This window comes from Nicotiana tabacum, chromosome 19, assembly GCF_000715075.1.
Source record: "Nicotiana tabacum cultivar K326 chromosome 19, ASM71507v2, whole genome shotgun sequence".
In the NCBI taxonomy this organism is placed as follows: domain Eukaryota; kingdom Viridiplantae; phylum Streptophyta; class Magnoliopsida; order Solanales; family Solanaceae; genus Nicotiana; species Nicotiana tabacum.
Genome location: NC_134098.1, coordinates 85617117 through 85634037, shown reverse-complemented (window position 1 = coordinate 85634037; position 16921 = coordinate 85617117). Strand labels below are relative to the sequence as shown.

At 39.5% G+C, this 16921-nt stretch overlaps 1 non-coding gene across 1 annotated transcript; it reads right to left on the bottom strand.

Annotated features, from left to right (window-relative positions):
* Positions 1-4860: 4860 nt before the first annotated feature.
* LOC142173983 (small nucleolar RNA R71) lies at positions 4861-4967 on the bottom strand. The gene has a single exon (XR_012703347.1). It is a non-coding gene; the product is annotated as a small nucleolar RNA R71 (small nucleolar RNA).
* Positions 4968-16921: the final 11954 nt, after the last annotated feature.

The window sequence follows — 16921 nt, the reverse complement described above, 5'->3', positions numbered from 1 at the left end:
TACGCATCATCCTTCTTTTATGTACTTCATAATCTCTCAAACTTCTAATTTGCATTTTTATTTCTCAACTTTCCTCTGATCTTTTTCGAACTAGAAACTTCTTCGAACCAGAAATTTTCCTTCCTTCTATTCAATGGCTTCCTCTTCAAACGTGCTAGTTCTTCAAATGGCAAGAACAAAACCGAGGATTTCGTTCCTCCAACAGTGGGTTCCATCATCCCAAGAAGGCTTAGTACTTCGAAGGATTTTGAAGAGAAATTTCCTACTGCTAACCCTCGCACATGGGCTGTTAATAGATACATTTATTCTATTCGCCCTTCTAGTATTCCTGCTGTGAAGGAGGACTATCGCTGCCATGAGTTGGACATCATTGCTCCTGACCTATCGGAGCGAGTGACCCTTCCCAGGGAAGGGTTTACATATTTTTTCACGTATCCATTTACTTTGGGTGCGTTTTCTTTTAGCGGAGAGCTTGATCTCTCTATTTATAAATATGCCTAGGAAGGAAGTCCTAGGATCATGCCCTTCTTTAATGTCAATTATGAGGGCCATTGATGAAAATATAACGTTAGACATAAATACCAAATTCCTTGTAACGGGACATCATCCTTAATGCTGCAAAATATTCCGTATTAAATGTTACCGGGCGCAAAATATTTAATACTCCTTTTATGATCGTTATTCCTTCCGGTGATAAGCGGAATAGCTATGTTCGGTGGCCGTCTCCATCTTGTGTTCCACGTGTTCTTCCTTTAAGCAGCCACGTGACATGTCGTATTTTTTCCTATACCGATAGTCCTCCTACTTTCCGGTGACATAACTTTGTGTTACTGGGAAGTTGGTAGAAATACTCTTTTGGCGCTATAATTCCTTTTGAAGGCCACTAACAGTTGATTAGACGCCTGTCTCTCCGCATTACATGCCCCGAACACGTATCTTCCCATGATTTAGCATGCCTTTTGTCGATTATCGAGGTAATCATGGCCATGAATTTAGCCGCCAAAATTTTAGTTATACGCATCATCCTTCTCTTATGTACTTCATAATCTCTCAAACTTCTAATTTGCATTTTTTATTTCCCAACTTTCCTCTGATCTTCTTCGAACTAGAAACTTCTTCGAACCAAAAATTTTCTTTCCTTCTATTCAATGGCTTCCTTTTCAAAACGTGCTAGTTCTTCAAATGGCAAGAACAAAACTGAGGATTTTGTTCCTCCAACAGTGGGTTCCATCATCCCAAGAAGGCTTAGTATTTCGAATGATTTTGAAGAGAAATTTCCTACTGCTAACCCTCGCACATAGGCTGTTAGTAGATACCTTTCTTCTATTCGCCCTTCCAGTATTCCTGCTGTAAAGGAGGACTGTCGCTGCCATGAGTTGGACATCATTGCTCCTGACCTATCGGAGCGAGTGACCTTTCCCAGGGAAGGGTTTACATATTTTTTCACGTATCCATTTACTTTGGGTGCATTTTCTTTGAACGGAGAGCTTGGTTCCGTGATTGCAGGAGTTTTGCCTTCGCTACCAAGTGTGTTTGGCACAGGTAAGTCCTTCGGTGTAGAGGACGCTCGCCTGCCTTCGGCGTTTGTGCCTAGAAACTAGAGAGGAGCTAACCCTAACTCATATGATGAATCTTTATTCCCCCAAAATTTTTCGCGGGGGAATGATAAACCTTTGCAAGCGTGGCCACCAAGCTTTGCTGTCTAGCATGGACGATAACAACAACTGTGGGTGGATGTAACGGATCGTTGCAATTGCCACCAGTGACATTATTCCAACAACGACATCATCCTTTCTGGTTGCTTGGAATCGCTCTCGTAAGTTCTCTTTAATACATCTTTTCTTACTAAATATTCTTTCATGCTTGTATTGATCCTTCAATCTTCGTTTGTTACAGCAACTCAGTGGATCCTATCGGTGATAGAAAGCTTGGACCGGTGGGTTTAGAAGATCTTGAACATCACAATGCCCGAAAACCGTTTGTGGAAAGAATTGTCCATTAAATACGTGTGGAAGGCCAAAAATCATGGTAACTTTAATTTAGCTCGTTTCCACTTTTTGTATATGAAGAACTTGGTCGAACCCTTCTGGCTTGCTCACGAAATTAGGTCTACCTGCGGGCTCAGTTGATGTCCCCGAGGAGGATGTTTTGGCTAACCTTGCTGATGCGGCGAGGCTACTTCAGGAGGCACTTACTCGAACAGGCATCTCCGGGCCTGCTTCGTGCGCAAATGTTTCTTTACGGAGTCCCCGGCTAGAGAACAAGCAACCAAAAAAATTACATTCCTTTATGGTCGGGGAAAAGAATAAGAGGGCAAAGATTGATGCCCTCGAGTCATCTTCGGTGGCGATGATGATTGGTCCTCCTTCCGGGCCTGTCATAGACACTGTGATGATCGATGATTATGAAAAAGCTAATGATGAGGGAGCTTCTTTACATAGAAGGCGACGATCCTCATCATCTCAACAAGATGCTCAACCTGTTGAGACAGTCATACCAACCGAGGATGATGTCTCGGCATATTAGGGAGAATTTGATTTGGTAGATAATGTCAACTCCCGTTCTCGGGCCCCAATTGTTGTGCTCGGTACTGCAAGGCAGAGTATCGGGTCTGTGCTATCTTTGGTTGGCGAGCATCAAACAACTAGCATTGCATTTGATGCAGTTGCTTCACACTTTTCAACTCCATCAGCTTCAGCTTCACATTCACCATCACTAACAACTGCTACATCATTTCCATCTTCGTCCCCTTTTCAAACAGCGGTTGCTACATCATTTCCATCAGACGCACCTGACCATGAAGAAGGTATCCTGATGGTAGGCTATAATCTCGCATTTTAGTCGTTTATTGCACTCTAATTTACTGCACTTTAATTGAGTTTGAGCTTTAATCGCTAGTGTTCTGCACTAATTGTGTATTTTATGCCTTGTAGGAGAATTTTGAGCTATGTAAATGTTATGGAGCTAATTTGAGATATTTGGAGCTTTGAAGTATGAGTAAAAGCCCAAGGGATTAAGCTGGGATCGTGTTTGGGGGTTGAATACCACGTCTGGATGTCAAAAATCGAAGCAAAAGGCGCATGTGCAATTTTTACAGAGTATTTTCCTATTTCGCGCATGAGAAGGTATCTTCGTCTGGCCCGACCCTACTTGGTATAAATACATGGAAAATGTTATTTTTGGGACTTTTGACATATCTAAGACCTAAGGAGGCTAAGAAGGAGGGGGAGAAGCGAAAGCACAAGGGAATCATCATTCAATCCTCTCTCAAGACAAGAGTTTGGATCGCTTTATGTTTTTCTTTATATTTGTGATGAATTACTCCATATCCGTGGAGTAGTTCTCTTTAGGGATTGATGGATTTGGTGTACTGATATTTGTTTATGGATATTAACTCTAGTTTTTATGCATTGAATCATTTTGGGTGTTTTAATTGTTGCATCTATATTCACATGTTCATGTAATCGAGAGAGGCATACTTGTGATATCTCTGCAATATCTTGTTGGTTGAATTCATTAATTCTTCTTAGTAATCGAAAGAGGCTAGTTGAATTATTGTTTAGACCTAGTTAGAAGGATAATCGAGAGAGGTTCTCCTAAAGATCAATCCAATATGAATTCTTGCATATCTTCACCTAGCTTAAATTGGTTCACATTGTGAGGTTGAGACTTAATCGAGAGAGAAGTTTCTACTAAACACTTGAACTAATAATTAAGTGAATTCGAGAGACTCGCTTGAACATTTGAAGTGAATTAACTAGAGTTAAATCCCAGATAATTATCTTGCACCTATCCAATCAACCCATATTTTCTCCCATTGATATATTCCTTGCTTACTTTTGTTGCGATTGCCATAGTCAATTAGATCTAGATTCTTAGTTAATTTTAGTTTTTAATCACATATTTCTCAATTATTGATCATCTTGGATAGCAACCAAGCTATAAACTACGAAAATACTGTTTAACTCAAATCTCTGTGGATACGATATTATATTATACTATATTCGACTAGCGAGCATATTTTAGTGTATGTTCTGCGCTTGTCAAATTTTGGCGTCGTTACATGGGATTGGCAATCAATAGTGTTTGAAATAGTTTGTAGTGCTAATTCAGAAATTTTTATTTTATTTTATTTTATTTTTCCCTTTTTATGCCTAGTGTTCTTTGACTATGCGCAGGCTGCAGGTTATGTTGGTGCATGACTCGATCTTCTAGGAAGGAAGTGCTACCATACGAATCAGAAATCGAGAAAAAATTACGACAACTGAGGAAGGAAAGAAATCTTCGGGAGAATATAGAGAAGGTTGGGCAATCCTTAACCAAAGAAATTATGGTGGGAGATGATGATAATGTTGATTTAGCTGCAAGAGAGGTAGTCCAACAATGGGAAAAAGCTGCACAAGATGCGGAGGAAGATGCTCTTTGGAATGCACAACTTGTCTATGAGGAGGAGAGAGCTCGGAGAATTATTCAGAATCAACCTTTGGGTGTTGGGAGACCACTTGGCGATTATGCTAGACCGGTTTACAACCAAGGCTTATCAAGTGTTAGACCACTTCTAGTGGCTGCGAACAATTTCGAATTGAAGCAAGGGTTGCTCCAAACTCTTCAAAATTGTTGTGTCTTCAGAGGGAAGCCAAACGAAGATCCAAATACACATCTAATGGACTTCGAGTAGATTATGAACACCTTTCAATATAATGGTATGTCACAAGATGCAGTGTACTTAAGGGCATTCCCCTTCACCTCAAAGACGATGCAAAGCAGTGGCTTCGAAGCTTGCCCCAGGGATCAATTAGAACATGGGAGGAGATGACCAGAAAATTTCTTGATAATTATTTCTCCTCGGCTAATACGGGAAAGTTTAGAAGAGGGATCCATAACTTCTGCCAGAAAGATACTGAAACTGTGTTTGAAGCGTGGGAGAGGTTCAAGGAATTAGTTCGAAAGTGTCAACATAGCGGAATTAAACTCTGGATGCAACTTTAGGATTTTTGCTATGGTTTGACACCGGCCTCATGTAGAATATTGAGTAATACAGCTGGAGGCCCTTTGATGAAAAAGACACCAGAGGAGATAGTCATTATAATCGATGAATTGTCTGAAGATGCAAATCAGTGGCCCTCTGAAAGTGCTGAAAGAAGAAGGGCGAATGGTATTCACCAGGTTGATGCTAACACATCTGTGTAGGTACAACTTGATGCCATGGCGAAAGAGATAAGGAAGCTGACCTTAGCTTTTATACAAAGTGAGAATCATGCAGCTTGTGATATATGTGGAAGAGGACACCCTACTTATGAGTATCAAGCCTCAACTGAGGAAGTAAATGATGTAGGGAATTATAACTTCAATGCAATAGGTCAGAAGCACCCCGATTTTTCATGGAGTTCACTTGGGGTACTGCAAATGCATGGTAATAAAACAACTCCAGATTCTAGGGACAAGGAGCTCCAGGCTTCCAAAATTAGCAAAGGCAGCAGTTTCAACCTCAACAATCCAATCAGCCTGGGCTAGAAGATCTGATGAAGTATTTCATTATCAAGACAGATGGGAGATTAGATATACACCGGAGCAGCCATCAAAGAACTTGGCACAGGGTTGCGAAACTTGGAAAAGCAAGTGGGACAAATTGCCACCATATTGTCTGAAATGATCCCAGGTACTCTACCAGATGATACTGGAAAAAAACCCAAAGAAACGGTGAATGCTGTAACTCTGAGAAACGGGCAAGTGTTGAAAGAGCCTACCCCTATCCAAAAAGAGGTGGTACATGAAAAAGAAAGTGGGGAGCAGCTGAAAAATGAAGTTGATAAGAAGAAGAAAGGCAAGAAGGGAACTGAGAAAAAGAAGAAGGAAGAGAATTCGAGAAAGGAAGATCAGAATGAGAGCGAGCACATGCATGCTCTACCTTTTCTCCAAAAGCTATATAGAAAAAAGCTGGACAACCAATTTGAGAAATTTTTAGATATGCTGAGACATGTTAATGTAAACTTGCCATTCACATAAGTGCTTTCACAAATGTCAGCTTATGCCAAATTCTTGAAGGAAATCCTGACAAAGAAGAGAAAGATAGAAGAAATATTAGTAGTCAAGCTCTTAGAGCATTGCAATGTAATCTTGCAAAACAAACTCCCACAAAAGTGTGGAGATCCAGGGAGTTTTATTATACCTTGCTCGTTAGACACTCTTAATTTTGATAAGTCTTTGTGTGATTCCAGTGCCTCAATTAATTTAATGCCTTTGTCTATTTACAGAAAACTGGAGAATTAGCTTGGAGAGATAAGGTCTGCACTAATTTCTTTGCAGTTGGCAGACCAAACAACTATCATACTCGATGGGATAGTGGAAGATGTCTTAGTTCGGGTAGATCAGTTTGTATTTAATGTAGATTTCATAGTCGTGAGGATGGAAGAGAACAAATAGGCCCTTATCTTAGGAAGACCACTCTTAGCAACAGGTAGAGTAATATTGGATATACATGATAGAAAACTCATGCTTAGAGTGGGTGAGGAGACTGTGACGTTCGAGATGAATGTAGAGACGGGGGTGATAAAGGAGAAGCCAGCTGCAAGTGTTGAGTAAAAAGTGAAGAGTTCGAATGAGAAGGCTCCGGTGATTGGAAAAGATAAGTGTGGGGTGTACCCCAAGAAGGCTGAGAAAAAGTTGTATGCATGGATGTGTGCATTGGTTCGGGCACGTAGAATGAAGCCCGACTTCGACTCAGACCCCGACTAAAAATTCAGGAAAGTTTCCTTTACCTTATACTTTTTAATTGTGTGTCATGGGGAAATGCCACAACTTAAAGTGTGGGGTGGAAAAAATTATATGTTGTATGTATTTGTGTTAGTAATTTGGTTTTGCTGTTTTAGTAGTAAGAGATAGGAAAATGAGAAAAACCATAAAAATTTAAAATTTTTGACTTTTCCCGACGATGAATATCATTCGACGGGTTTCTTGAGGGATTAAAGTTGAAAGAAAAAGACAAAAAAAAAATTTATTTTGTTAGGTAGTGTAATAATTTCCCCTGGTTATTTTTTGTGTCGCGGTTCTTTTCCAAGGGTTTTGTTTGAACAGGGTGTAGTTAATTTTTTAATTTTTGTTAGTAGTAGGGAACCTTGTGCTGTGTTTTGAATTGAAAGCAATATCTCTTGACTCTATTATACTTTGAGAATAGTAAGTGTTTTAGTTGTGACGCTTAGGCTCAGTTTTTGACTCTTGCATAAGCACCTTAAATTGTATGATTTTAACTTTGCTTAACTTCTTTGACTAGAGTGTATTGATGAATCCAATCCTGAGTGATTTATATGCCATGTGAGTGTGAGGTTTTGTATATTCCGTGCATTGCATTTGATGACTAGAACTTGCCTCGTGTGTTTGCAAAGCGAAATAGTAATGTTGTTCAGTCTTGGAAGTGATTTAGGCATTTCTTTGTTGAACCAGTCGTATGATTTTAGCCACCTAATTGTTATGTATCTTAGTTACCTCTTTTGAGCCTGTAATCATGTTTCTTTGGCAACCACATTACAAGCTTTACCCAATTATTTAAATTGACCATATATTTGAATCATTTACCTCCCATGAGCACTTGAATTTGATATGAACTTTGCAAAAGTTGAAGTGTGGGTGATTGGTTTGGCTTTTGAGTGGAACTAATAAATTAAGGAGAAAGGTGCACTTGTTTTGAAAAAAAAAGTAAGTAAGAGCCACTTGAATTGAATAGGAAAAGGAAAAATTATTGTATTGATGTGCAAAAATATTCTTTGATAGTGGTAACTTTTGATGTAATTGTGCTTAAAGAAGTTGGGAGTTAATGTATATTGATGTGAATGTGGAGTTATGATTTGACATAAGTGTGGGGGTTTTGAACAATAAAATGTATGTATTAAAGTGCTTAGGGAGGTGTAGTCACTCTTATATCTAAATGTATCCTACCCGTCCCGCAGCCTACATTACAACCAATTAAAGTCCTACTTGATCCTTGACTGAATGAGCTCGATTAGTTGAGTATTAGTACACTACGGGCAAGCCTATGGTGCATCTTTCGTGGCATATGAATGTTGTTTCTGAGAGTGAGTGAATTCTTTTTATCTTGAGTTCCTAATTGTTCTTAATTTATATGGTGTGTGGAATGACTTTCTACTGTGGGTGTTCATAAAAAACCGAAAAACCGAACCAAATAGAAAATCAAACCAAACCAACTAAAAAAAACGATACTTTTTAGGTTTGGTTTGGTTTTGGCTTTAAATTTTAAAAACCGATCAAATTTGGTTTGATTTTGGTTTTAATAAAAAAATAACCGAAAAAAATAAACCAAACCGACTATAAAAGTAGCTATATAAATTTATTATTACACATATATATATATATATATGTATATTTTTATATAAAGTTTCTGAAATTTTATGGTACATATTAGTCATTTGCATTTTTGGTCTAGTTCTTTGCTATTATAATAATCTAATTCTTTGTCTTCTAGTTTGACCGGTAGTTTTCTTTTGCTAAGTACAAGACTTTATTTCATGTTAAAAATAATCGATTTTTAATTGAGTACTTAAATTATTCATCACCATTTGAGTCAATTATCATCAAAGAGCAATTAGTTTGATAGTGTTACGTTGAAAATGTAGTCGCCGGAATATGCGTTTGGTAGTGTATGTCTCATATTTAAGAAAAAATCGATAAATAACCGAAAAAACCGAAAAACCGACAAAAACTGAATCGATAAAAAACCGACTTAATTGGTTTGGTTTGGTTCCAATATTTGAAAACCCGTCTTACTTGGTTTGGTTTCTTTTTAGGGAAAAGTCGACCCAAACCGAACTATGAACACCCCTAGTGAGGGCACTTGATTCCTGAAGGAAATTTAATATCGTTGACCTCTAAGTTAGAGTAAGTGAGCGGGTTATAAATAATGTGTGGTGCTTTTGAGTCAAATTTTGAGGCTATGATGTTACGTTATTGTGCTTAATCTATTTTAAATATTATTGGTTTGATGAGTTATGAGAGTTATTTAAAAAAGGTCGTGTCTATATGAAGTGTAGTTTGATTGCTCGAGGACGAGCAATGGTTTAAGTGTGGGGTGTTGATGGTAGGCTATAATCTCGAATTTTAGTCGCTTATTGCACTCTAATGTACTGCACTTTAATTGAGTTTGAGCTTTAATCGCTAGTGTTCTGCACTAATTGTGTATTTTATGACTTGTAGGAGAATTCCGAGCTATGTAAATATTATGGAGATAATTTGAGCTATTTGGAGCTTTGAAGTCTAAGTAAAAGCCCAAGGGATTAAACCGGGATCGCGTTAGGGGGTCGAATACCACGTCTGGATGTCAAAAATCGAAGCAAAAAGCCGAACTCTGAGAAAAGTGTACACCCGTGGCGCGTGGCGCGGCGCACCTGTACATTATTCGGCTGCCTGATAGATTTTAACTCTCTGAACTTTCCCACTAATGCCCCGCATGGCGCGTCGCCCCATGCGACGTGCCTGTGCAATTTTTACAGAGTATTTTCCTATTTCACGCGAAAGAAGGTATCTTTGTCTGGGCCCGATCCTACTCGGATTATATACATGAAAAAATGTTATTTTTGGGACTTTTGACATATCTAAGACCTAATGAGGCTAAGAAGGAGGGGGGAGAAGCGAAAGCACAAGAATTCATCATTCAATTCTCACTCAAGACAAGAGTTTGGATCGCTTTATGTTTTTCTTTATATTTGTGATGAATTACTCCATATCTATGGAGTAGTTCTCTTTAGGGATTGATGAATTTGGTGTATTGATATTTGTTTATGGATATTAACTCTAGTTTTTATGCATTGAATCGTTTTGGGTGTTTTAATTATTGCATCTATATTCACATGTTCATGTAATCGAGAGAGGCATACTTGTGATATCTTTGCATTATCTTGTTGGTTGAATTCATTAATTCTTCTTAGTAATTGAAAGAGGCTAGTTGAATTATTTTTTAAACCTAGTTAGGAGAATAATCGAGAGAGGTTCTCCTAAAGACCAATCCACTACAGACTCTTGGATATCTTCACCGAGCTTAAATTGGTTCACATTGTGAGGTTGAGACTTAATCGAGAGAGGAGTTTCTACTAAACGCTTGAACTAATAATTGAGTGAATTCAAGAGACTCACTTGAACATTAGAAGTGAATTAACTAGAGTTAAATCCCAGACAATTACCTTGCACCTATCCAATCAACCCCTATTTTCTCCCATTGATATCTTCCTTGCTTATTTTTGTTGCGATTATCATAGTCAATTAGCTCTAGATTCTTATTTAATTTTAGTTTTTAATCACATAATTCTCAACTGTTGATCATCTTGGATAGCAACCAAGCTATAAACTACAAAAATACTGTTTAACTCCATCTTTGTGGATACAATATTATATTATACTATATTTAACTAGCGAGCATACACCTGACCATGAAGAAGGTGTTCCTCTTTCACAGTCCCCAGTTCATGGGAATTTGGGGCAAAATTATGCTGCCCCTTCTGAACATCCACAAAGGAGGAGGAGTGTTACTCTTTCAGTCTCCACCGTGTGCAACTTGCTTTCGAGGCCGGTGGAGCTTGCTAACTATCTGAAGCCTTTGGCTTCAGAAAAAGATTGGGAAAAGATTCAGACACTCTCGGGGGAGTGTTTGTTGAACATTGCTATGCATAACGCCACAACGGTACATTTCTTTCTTTCTCTGTTATTTCCCCTACTTTTGAATGAATGTATTTTGAGTTTTACCTCTTCTTGTTTTGCAAGCCAATTTTCTTGCTTCTGAGGGCCTTGAAAGGCTGATTCGTGAGAAGGAAGAACTTACTTCTGAACGGGATCAGCTTTTGGCGGAACGGGATCAGACTGTTCTCCGCCTCTCGTAACTAGAAAACAGAGCCACCAAGGTCTATGTTTTGGAAGCTCGTTTGTAGCAAAGTGAGTAAGAAATGATAACCCCCATCCAAGAAGTTGGCCCGCTAAGGATTAGATTTGATGAAGCCAAGGCTAAATGGGTTGAAGTCCAGGATGTCATTCTTGCTGCAACCGTGAGACTGCCTCCGATGAAAAAGTGATTAACTTAGAGGCAGCCTTAAACTCCAAAAGCGAAGAGGTTGTTGCTGTGGTAGCGAAACATGCCCAGTTGGAGGATAAGTACATGAAAACTATCGAGCATAATAGGCCCTATAATTCAACTGTTCGTGAGCTGGACGTCAGTCTCAAATCTGCTAGGTCCGCCCGAGAAAACATTTCCGCCGAAATTACTCAACTCAAAGAAGAACTCAAGTGCCGAGCGGCTTCCCTCATTGTTGAAAAAACTTATTCTATGTATAGTATGAGGAGAAAAACCTTGGAAGAGGCCAAGACCGGTATCATTGATGTTGATGCCGAAATTGCTAAGGCCAGAGAGCTTGAATTGGCTGCAAAGAATGAACTCCCGACGCAGTTTGACGCTCCAGGTTCTTCTGATTCCGGTTTCAAGTTTTCGGAAACTGCAGAGGGATCGGAAGGTGATGATGCCGAAGACCAAGCTAAGGAAAATGTTGAGACATCAGTGGAACCAACTCCCGGGAATGCGGATACTTCTCTTCCTCCTGATTCCGGAGACGCTGTAGCTTACCTTTTTCTTTATTTTTCTATTTTGTACCTTTATCACTCTGACGCGTCCTTGTAAATAAAAACATATTTTTTGCGCAAGTACCGTTTGAGTCTTATTTTCGTTTTGAATATTCATGCAAGTCTTTAACTTCGTACTTGCTTAAGTATTCTGCGCATGTTATTCTGTTCGTGCTTTATTGTGTGTAATCTCGGATGCTTTCTCTTCGAAGTATTTCGGTTTCGAGAATTATCCCTTTTACATGAGGGTTTAAATAAGTATTTGTGCAAGTTTGCTTTTTGCGTCTTTTCCGTATGCAGCTTCATGTATATTTTTCCCCGATGGCATTATGGATTCCGGGCATTGATTCTTCCGGAACCAACCCTTTAACGTGAGGGTTTTTATAAGAGAGGGACCTCTTATGTTTACAGTGCTCTTGAAGGGAACGTCTCCTGTTCACTACGCACAAATATTTGAAGTACTTGTTTAACTTTCAAATGGTAAAATTAATCACCGTTTAGATAAGAAACAAGATAAAACAAAGGGATTTCATTTTATTTAATTCCTTATATTTTCAAACGTACATAAGCATTTTGCTATGCAGAAAAGAAATTGCCATGACTTGTGACTATAAAGAAATTGCCATGACTTGTGGCTATCTTGTACAACTTGTTTCTACGGGGCTCGCTGTGCAGTCTCCGGTCCCGATGATGTATTCTATTTCGGATTTACGTTCCTCGGTTGACGTGGCATTTAGTGTTGCCGTAACCTCATATCATCCCCCCCAGTGTTCGAATGCGAAGAATGCAAATTGGAACACTGGAAGCCTTGCACCTTCGAAGATCTCACCAATGAATTGCTAGGTAATTCTTCACTCGGCAACATATGTTGTTTCCCATTAGGAACCCATGCTATTGAGCGAAAGAATACCTAACAATCGTCTAGTGGTTTACGCTCGTGAATGATCGAGCAACCTCTTTTCGGTAGCAAACTTAACTTTCTGGTGGGAATTTGCTATCGAAGCAAAGATTATCTAATCGTCCCCGAGTGGAAACTTGCTTATTTGCCTAGTTATCAAAGGTCTTATCACTGCTGTCTTCGTAGTAAGATTTCCGTCGCTGCCTCTCTAAAAACCTTGCCAGAAAAACCCAATTGGGCAAAAACTGAACGAAGTGAAAAATAGTGCAGCACATACTTTCCGTTTGACTGTTGTTCGCCAGCAGTAATATCTTTTGAGGTGAGTGATAAGTGGAGATTTTGACTACTTATTTGCGCCTTTTAAATTTCGTTTTAGTTCAAAAATGATTTAAGGTATTCCCGAAAACTGATGAAAAGCTTACTTGCAGGAGTATTGGAAAATAAGCCAAAATGATGAAATTCAATTCAAGAGGAGTGATTTTGAACAAGGACAAAAATCAAGCAAAAAGGCTAAAGTACGGACCGCAGAATTCTGTTTGCGACTGCACAACAAGAAGAAAATTTGCACAATAATTACGCGGCCGTAGAAGTCAAGGTTTAGAGAGTTGGGCATTCAAGACAATCAAGACCTGCGGACCACACTATAATTGTGCGGCCGCAGAAATCAAATGTGCGTCCGCACCCAGAATTGTGCGGTCCGTGGAACTCAAGAAGTGCGGCCGTAGTTCAGAATTGTGCAGCCGCAAAAACCACTCCTATCAAGAGTTGCAGCAAAGTGCGGACCACACAGAGAATTGTGCAGCCGCAAAACCTCCGAAAGGGCAATTTTGTTCGAAAATATCAGCTATGTATAAATAGTCTTTTTTGACGAAATTAGGTCAAGTTTTGAATACCAGAAAGTTTGTAGCTGTTTTTATTTACTCTTTTAGGCAACTTTAGCTCATCTTGTTGATTTTACACTGGATTTTCATCTATTTATCTTTCAATATGAGTTTTATCATCTTTTCTTCTTTATTTTCTTCATTACGCACTATGAGTAGCTAAATTTCTAGCTAGGGTTGTGACCTAACCCTAGTGTGAGAACCTAATGGGTGTTTGATTTAGGGCTTGTTTATGGTTGGGTGTGTATTATTTAGCATAGTTCTTGCTATAATTGTAGAATTAATGGTTGCAAACATTGGTTCAAGCCTATTTGATTTGGTCTCTAATTGAGAAAGAGAGACTTAGTATAGAAAAACTTGGCTAACAAGAGTTTGGGATGAAATCAAGAGATTGATAGTCCCAATTAAAGGGTTGAACCTAGAGATAGTAAAACCCGACTTGAGCAATTTGTCAACTGTTTAGTTTAATCCCCATTTGGACTTGAGAAAACCAAATTGGGCAAAATCACTCTCTTACCGAGAGGTACTGAGAGGGTATTTGAGTGTTGAATGCTATAATGCACCCCAACCAACGAAACTCGCTCTTGTCACGACCCAATTTCCCCTCCGTATGACGTCGTGATGGCACATAGTCTCTACGACTAGGTAAGCCTAATATTTGCGGAATAATAAAATGAAAATATAAATTTAACAACTAACTATAACAATAGCAACATACTGGATACCATGCCGCTTATCATGTACAATAACCAACTATTCCAAAAAAAAATACACCGCAATCCCAAAACTCGAAACATCGTGAATCACAAACTACAGAAGAAAAATCTAGTATCTCTATACATTAAAGTCTAACAAAAGAAAAATACAGAAGATAATGGACATGTGAAAGAGGAGAAGGGGACTCTGAGGTCTGCGGACGCGACAAATATACCTTGAAGTCTCCAAAGCTGTCCCGACTCACTGATAGTGCGGCTGATAAGGAGCACCTGGATCTGCACACGAAAAACATGTGCAGAAGAGTAGCATGAGTACACCACAATCGGTACCCAGTAAGTGCCAAGCCTAACCTCAGTCGAGTAGTGACGAAGTCAGGTCAGGACCCTACTGGTATAAATAATAATAAGGCAAGGCAAGAATGAAATATCGCAGTAAAATAAATGCTGAATTTTTAACAAGAAAGAATTCATAGAAGGTAACAGCTCAGTACACAGAAATACAACAGGGGATCTCCCGAGATACTGTCTCGTAATCCCAAACGTAATGCGCGGGGGATCTCTCGGAATACCGTTCCGTAGTCCCAAAGTAAATATGCAAGACATGGGGATCTCCTAGAATACCGTTCCATAGTCCCAAAGTAAATATGTAAGATAAGGGAATCTCCCAGAATACCGTTTCATAGTCCCAAAGTAAATATGCAGTAACAGGATACTACACATGTTGATAAGACTCAAATAAGAAGGAAAAACAGGTTATTACTTAGTAGAAATCGGGGTTTTAAAGAAATTAGCCCGTGTACGTACTCGTCACCTCACGTACACGACACTCACATATCAAAACAGTACCAAATCCTAAGGGGATTCCCCCCCCCCAACAAGGTTAGGCAAGCCACTTACCTTGAACTAACTCAATCAATCAGTAACAATGCCTTTTCCATGAATATCCCACTCCGAATGGCCCAAATCTAGTCAAAAACAATTACATATCATAAATACAACTATAATAGACTAATCTAATTAATAAAATATTGAAATCAAGATTTTAATAAAATTCCGAAATCCGTCCTAAAAAGTCGACCCGGGCCCACGTCTCGGAATCGGGTAAAAGTCACAAAATTTGAACACACATTCACTCACGAGTCTAACCATATAAAAATTACTCAAATCCGACCACAAATCCCCTTTCAAAACTCGAAATCTTTGTTGAAGAAGTTCTTCCAAAATTTTCCAATTTCAACCCCAAAATGCGAAATTAAAGAGGAAATTAATGATAGCTTAGTGGGATATAACAAAAATGGAGTGTAGAATCATTACCCAATCTATATCTCTGAAAATCCCTCAAAATCTCGTCCAAATCCAAGCTCCCAAACTTTAGCCTCCTTAACTCTACGCGAACACGACCTTGGCCACGCTTTTGCGAAGCACCACTTCACACCACTACGCGTTCGCATCCTACTATCCGCGAATGCGAAGAACAAAACTTCCTCTGCCCAGCTAAGCCTACGCGATCACGTCCTCAAATTCGCGAACGTGAAGAACAACTTTGGGTGGCCTCTCAGATGGCCTTACGTGATCACGAGACCTCCCTCATGAACGCGATGAAGAAAAAGTCTGCAACAAAACACCAGAAAATCTGCTATCTTCCTTAAGTCCAAAATGGTATGTTGAGCATCCGAAACACACCCGAGGCCCCCAGGACCTCAACCAAACATACCAACCCGTCCTAAATCACCATACGAACTTAGTCGAGCCTTTAAATCACATTAGACAACGCTAAAATCACGAATCACCCTCCAATTCAAACTTAAAGAACTTGAAACTTCAATTTTCCACAACCAATGCCGAAACCTAACAAATCACGTCTGATTGACCTCAAATTTTTCACACAAGTCGTATTTAACATTACGGACCTACTCCAACTTCCGTAATTAGAATCCGACCCCAATATCAAAAAGTCCACTACCGGTCAAAATCTCCAAAAATTCGACTTTCGCCAATTCAAGCCTAAATCAGCTACATACCTCAAATTCGTAGTCCGGACATGCTCCTAAGGCCAAAATCACCCAACGGAGCTAACGGAACTGACAAAACTCCATTCTAGAGTCGTCTTCACATAGTTCTGACTACGATCAAAATCCTAAGACTAAAGCTTCCGTTTTAGGGGCTAAGTGTCCCAAAACACTCCGAAACCAAAAAACGAAACCTCCTGACAAGTCACATAAACAGAAAAAAGATACAAGGGAAATAGTAAATAGGGAATCAGGCCTATTACTCTCAAAACAACCGGCCGGATCGTTATATCCTCCCCCTCTTAAAACAATTGTTCGTCCTCGAACGAGTATAGAGACATACCTAAAGTGGTGAAAAGATGAGGATAACGACTGTCCATATCCTGCTCAGTCTCCCAAGTCGCCTCCTCGATCGGCTGTCCCCTCCACCGAACCTTCACGGAAGCAATGTTCTTTCACTTTAGCTTTCTGACCTGCCTGTCTAAAATAGCCACTGGCTCCTCAACATAAGATAGATCCTTGTCCAACTGGACTAAGCTAAAATCCAATACATGAGACGGATCGTCGTGATACTTCTGGAGCATCGAAACATTAAATACCGGATGAACTCCTGCTAGGCTGGGAGGTAAGGCAAGCTCATAAGCAACTTCCCCAACTCTCCGCAACACCTCAAAGGGACCAATAAACCTTGGGCTCAACTTGCCCCTCTTTCCGAACCTCATAACGCCTTTCATAGGCGAAACCCGGAGCAAGAACCGCTCTCCAACCATGAATGCAACATCGCGAACCTTTCGGTCCGCGTAACTC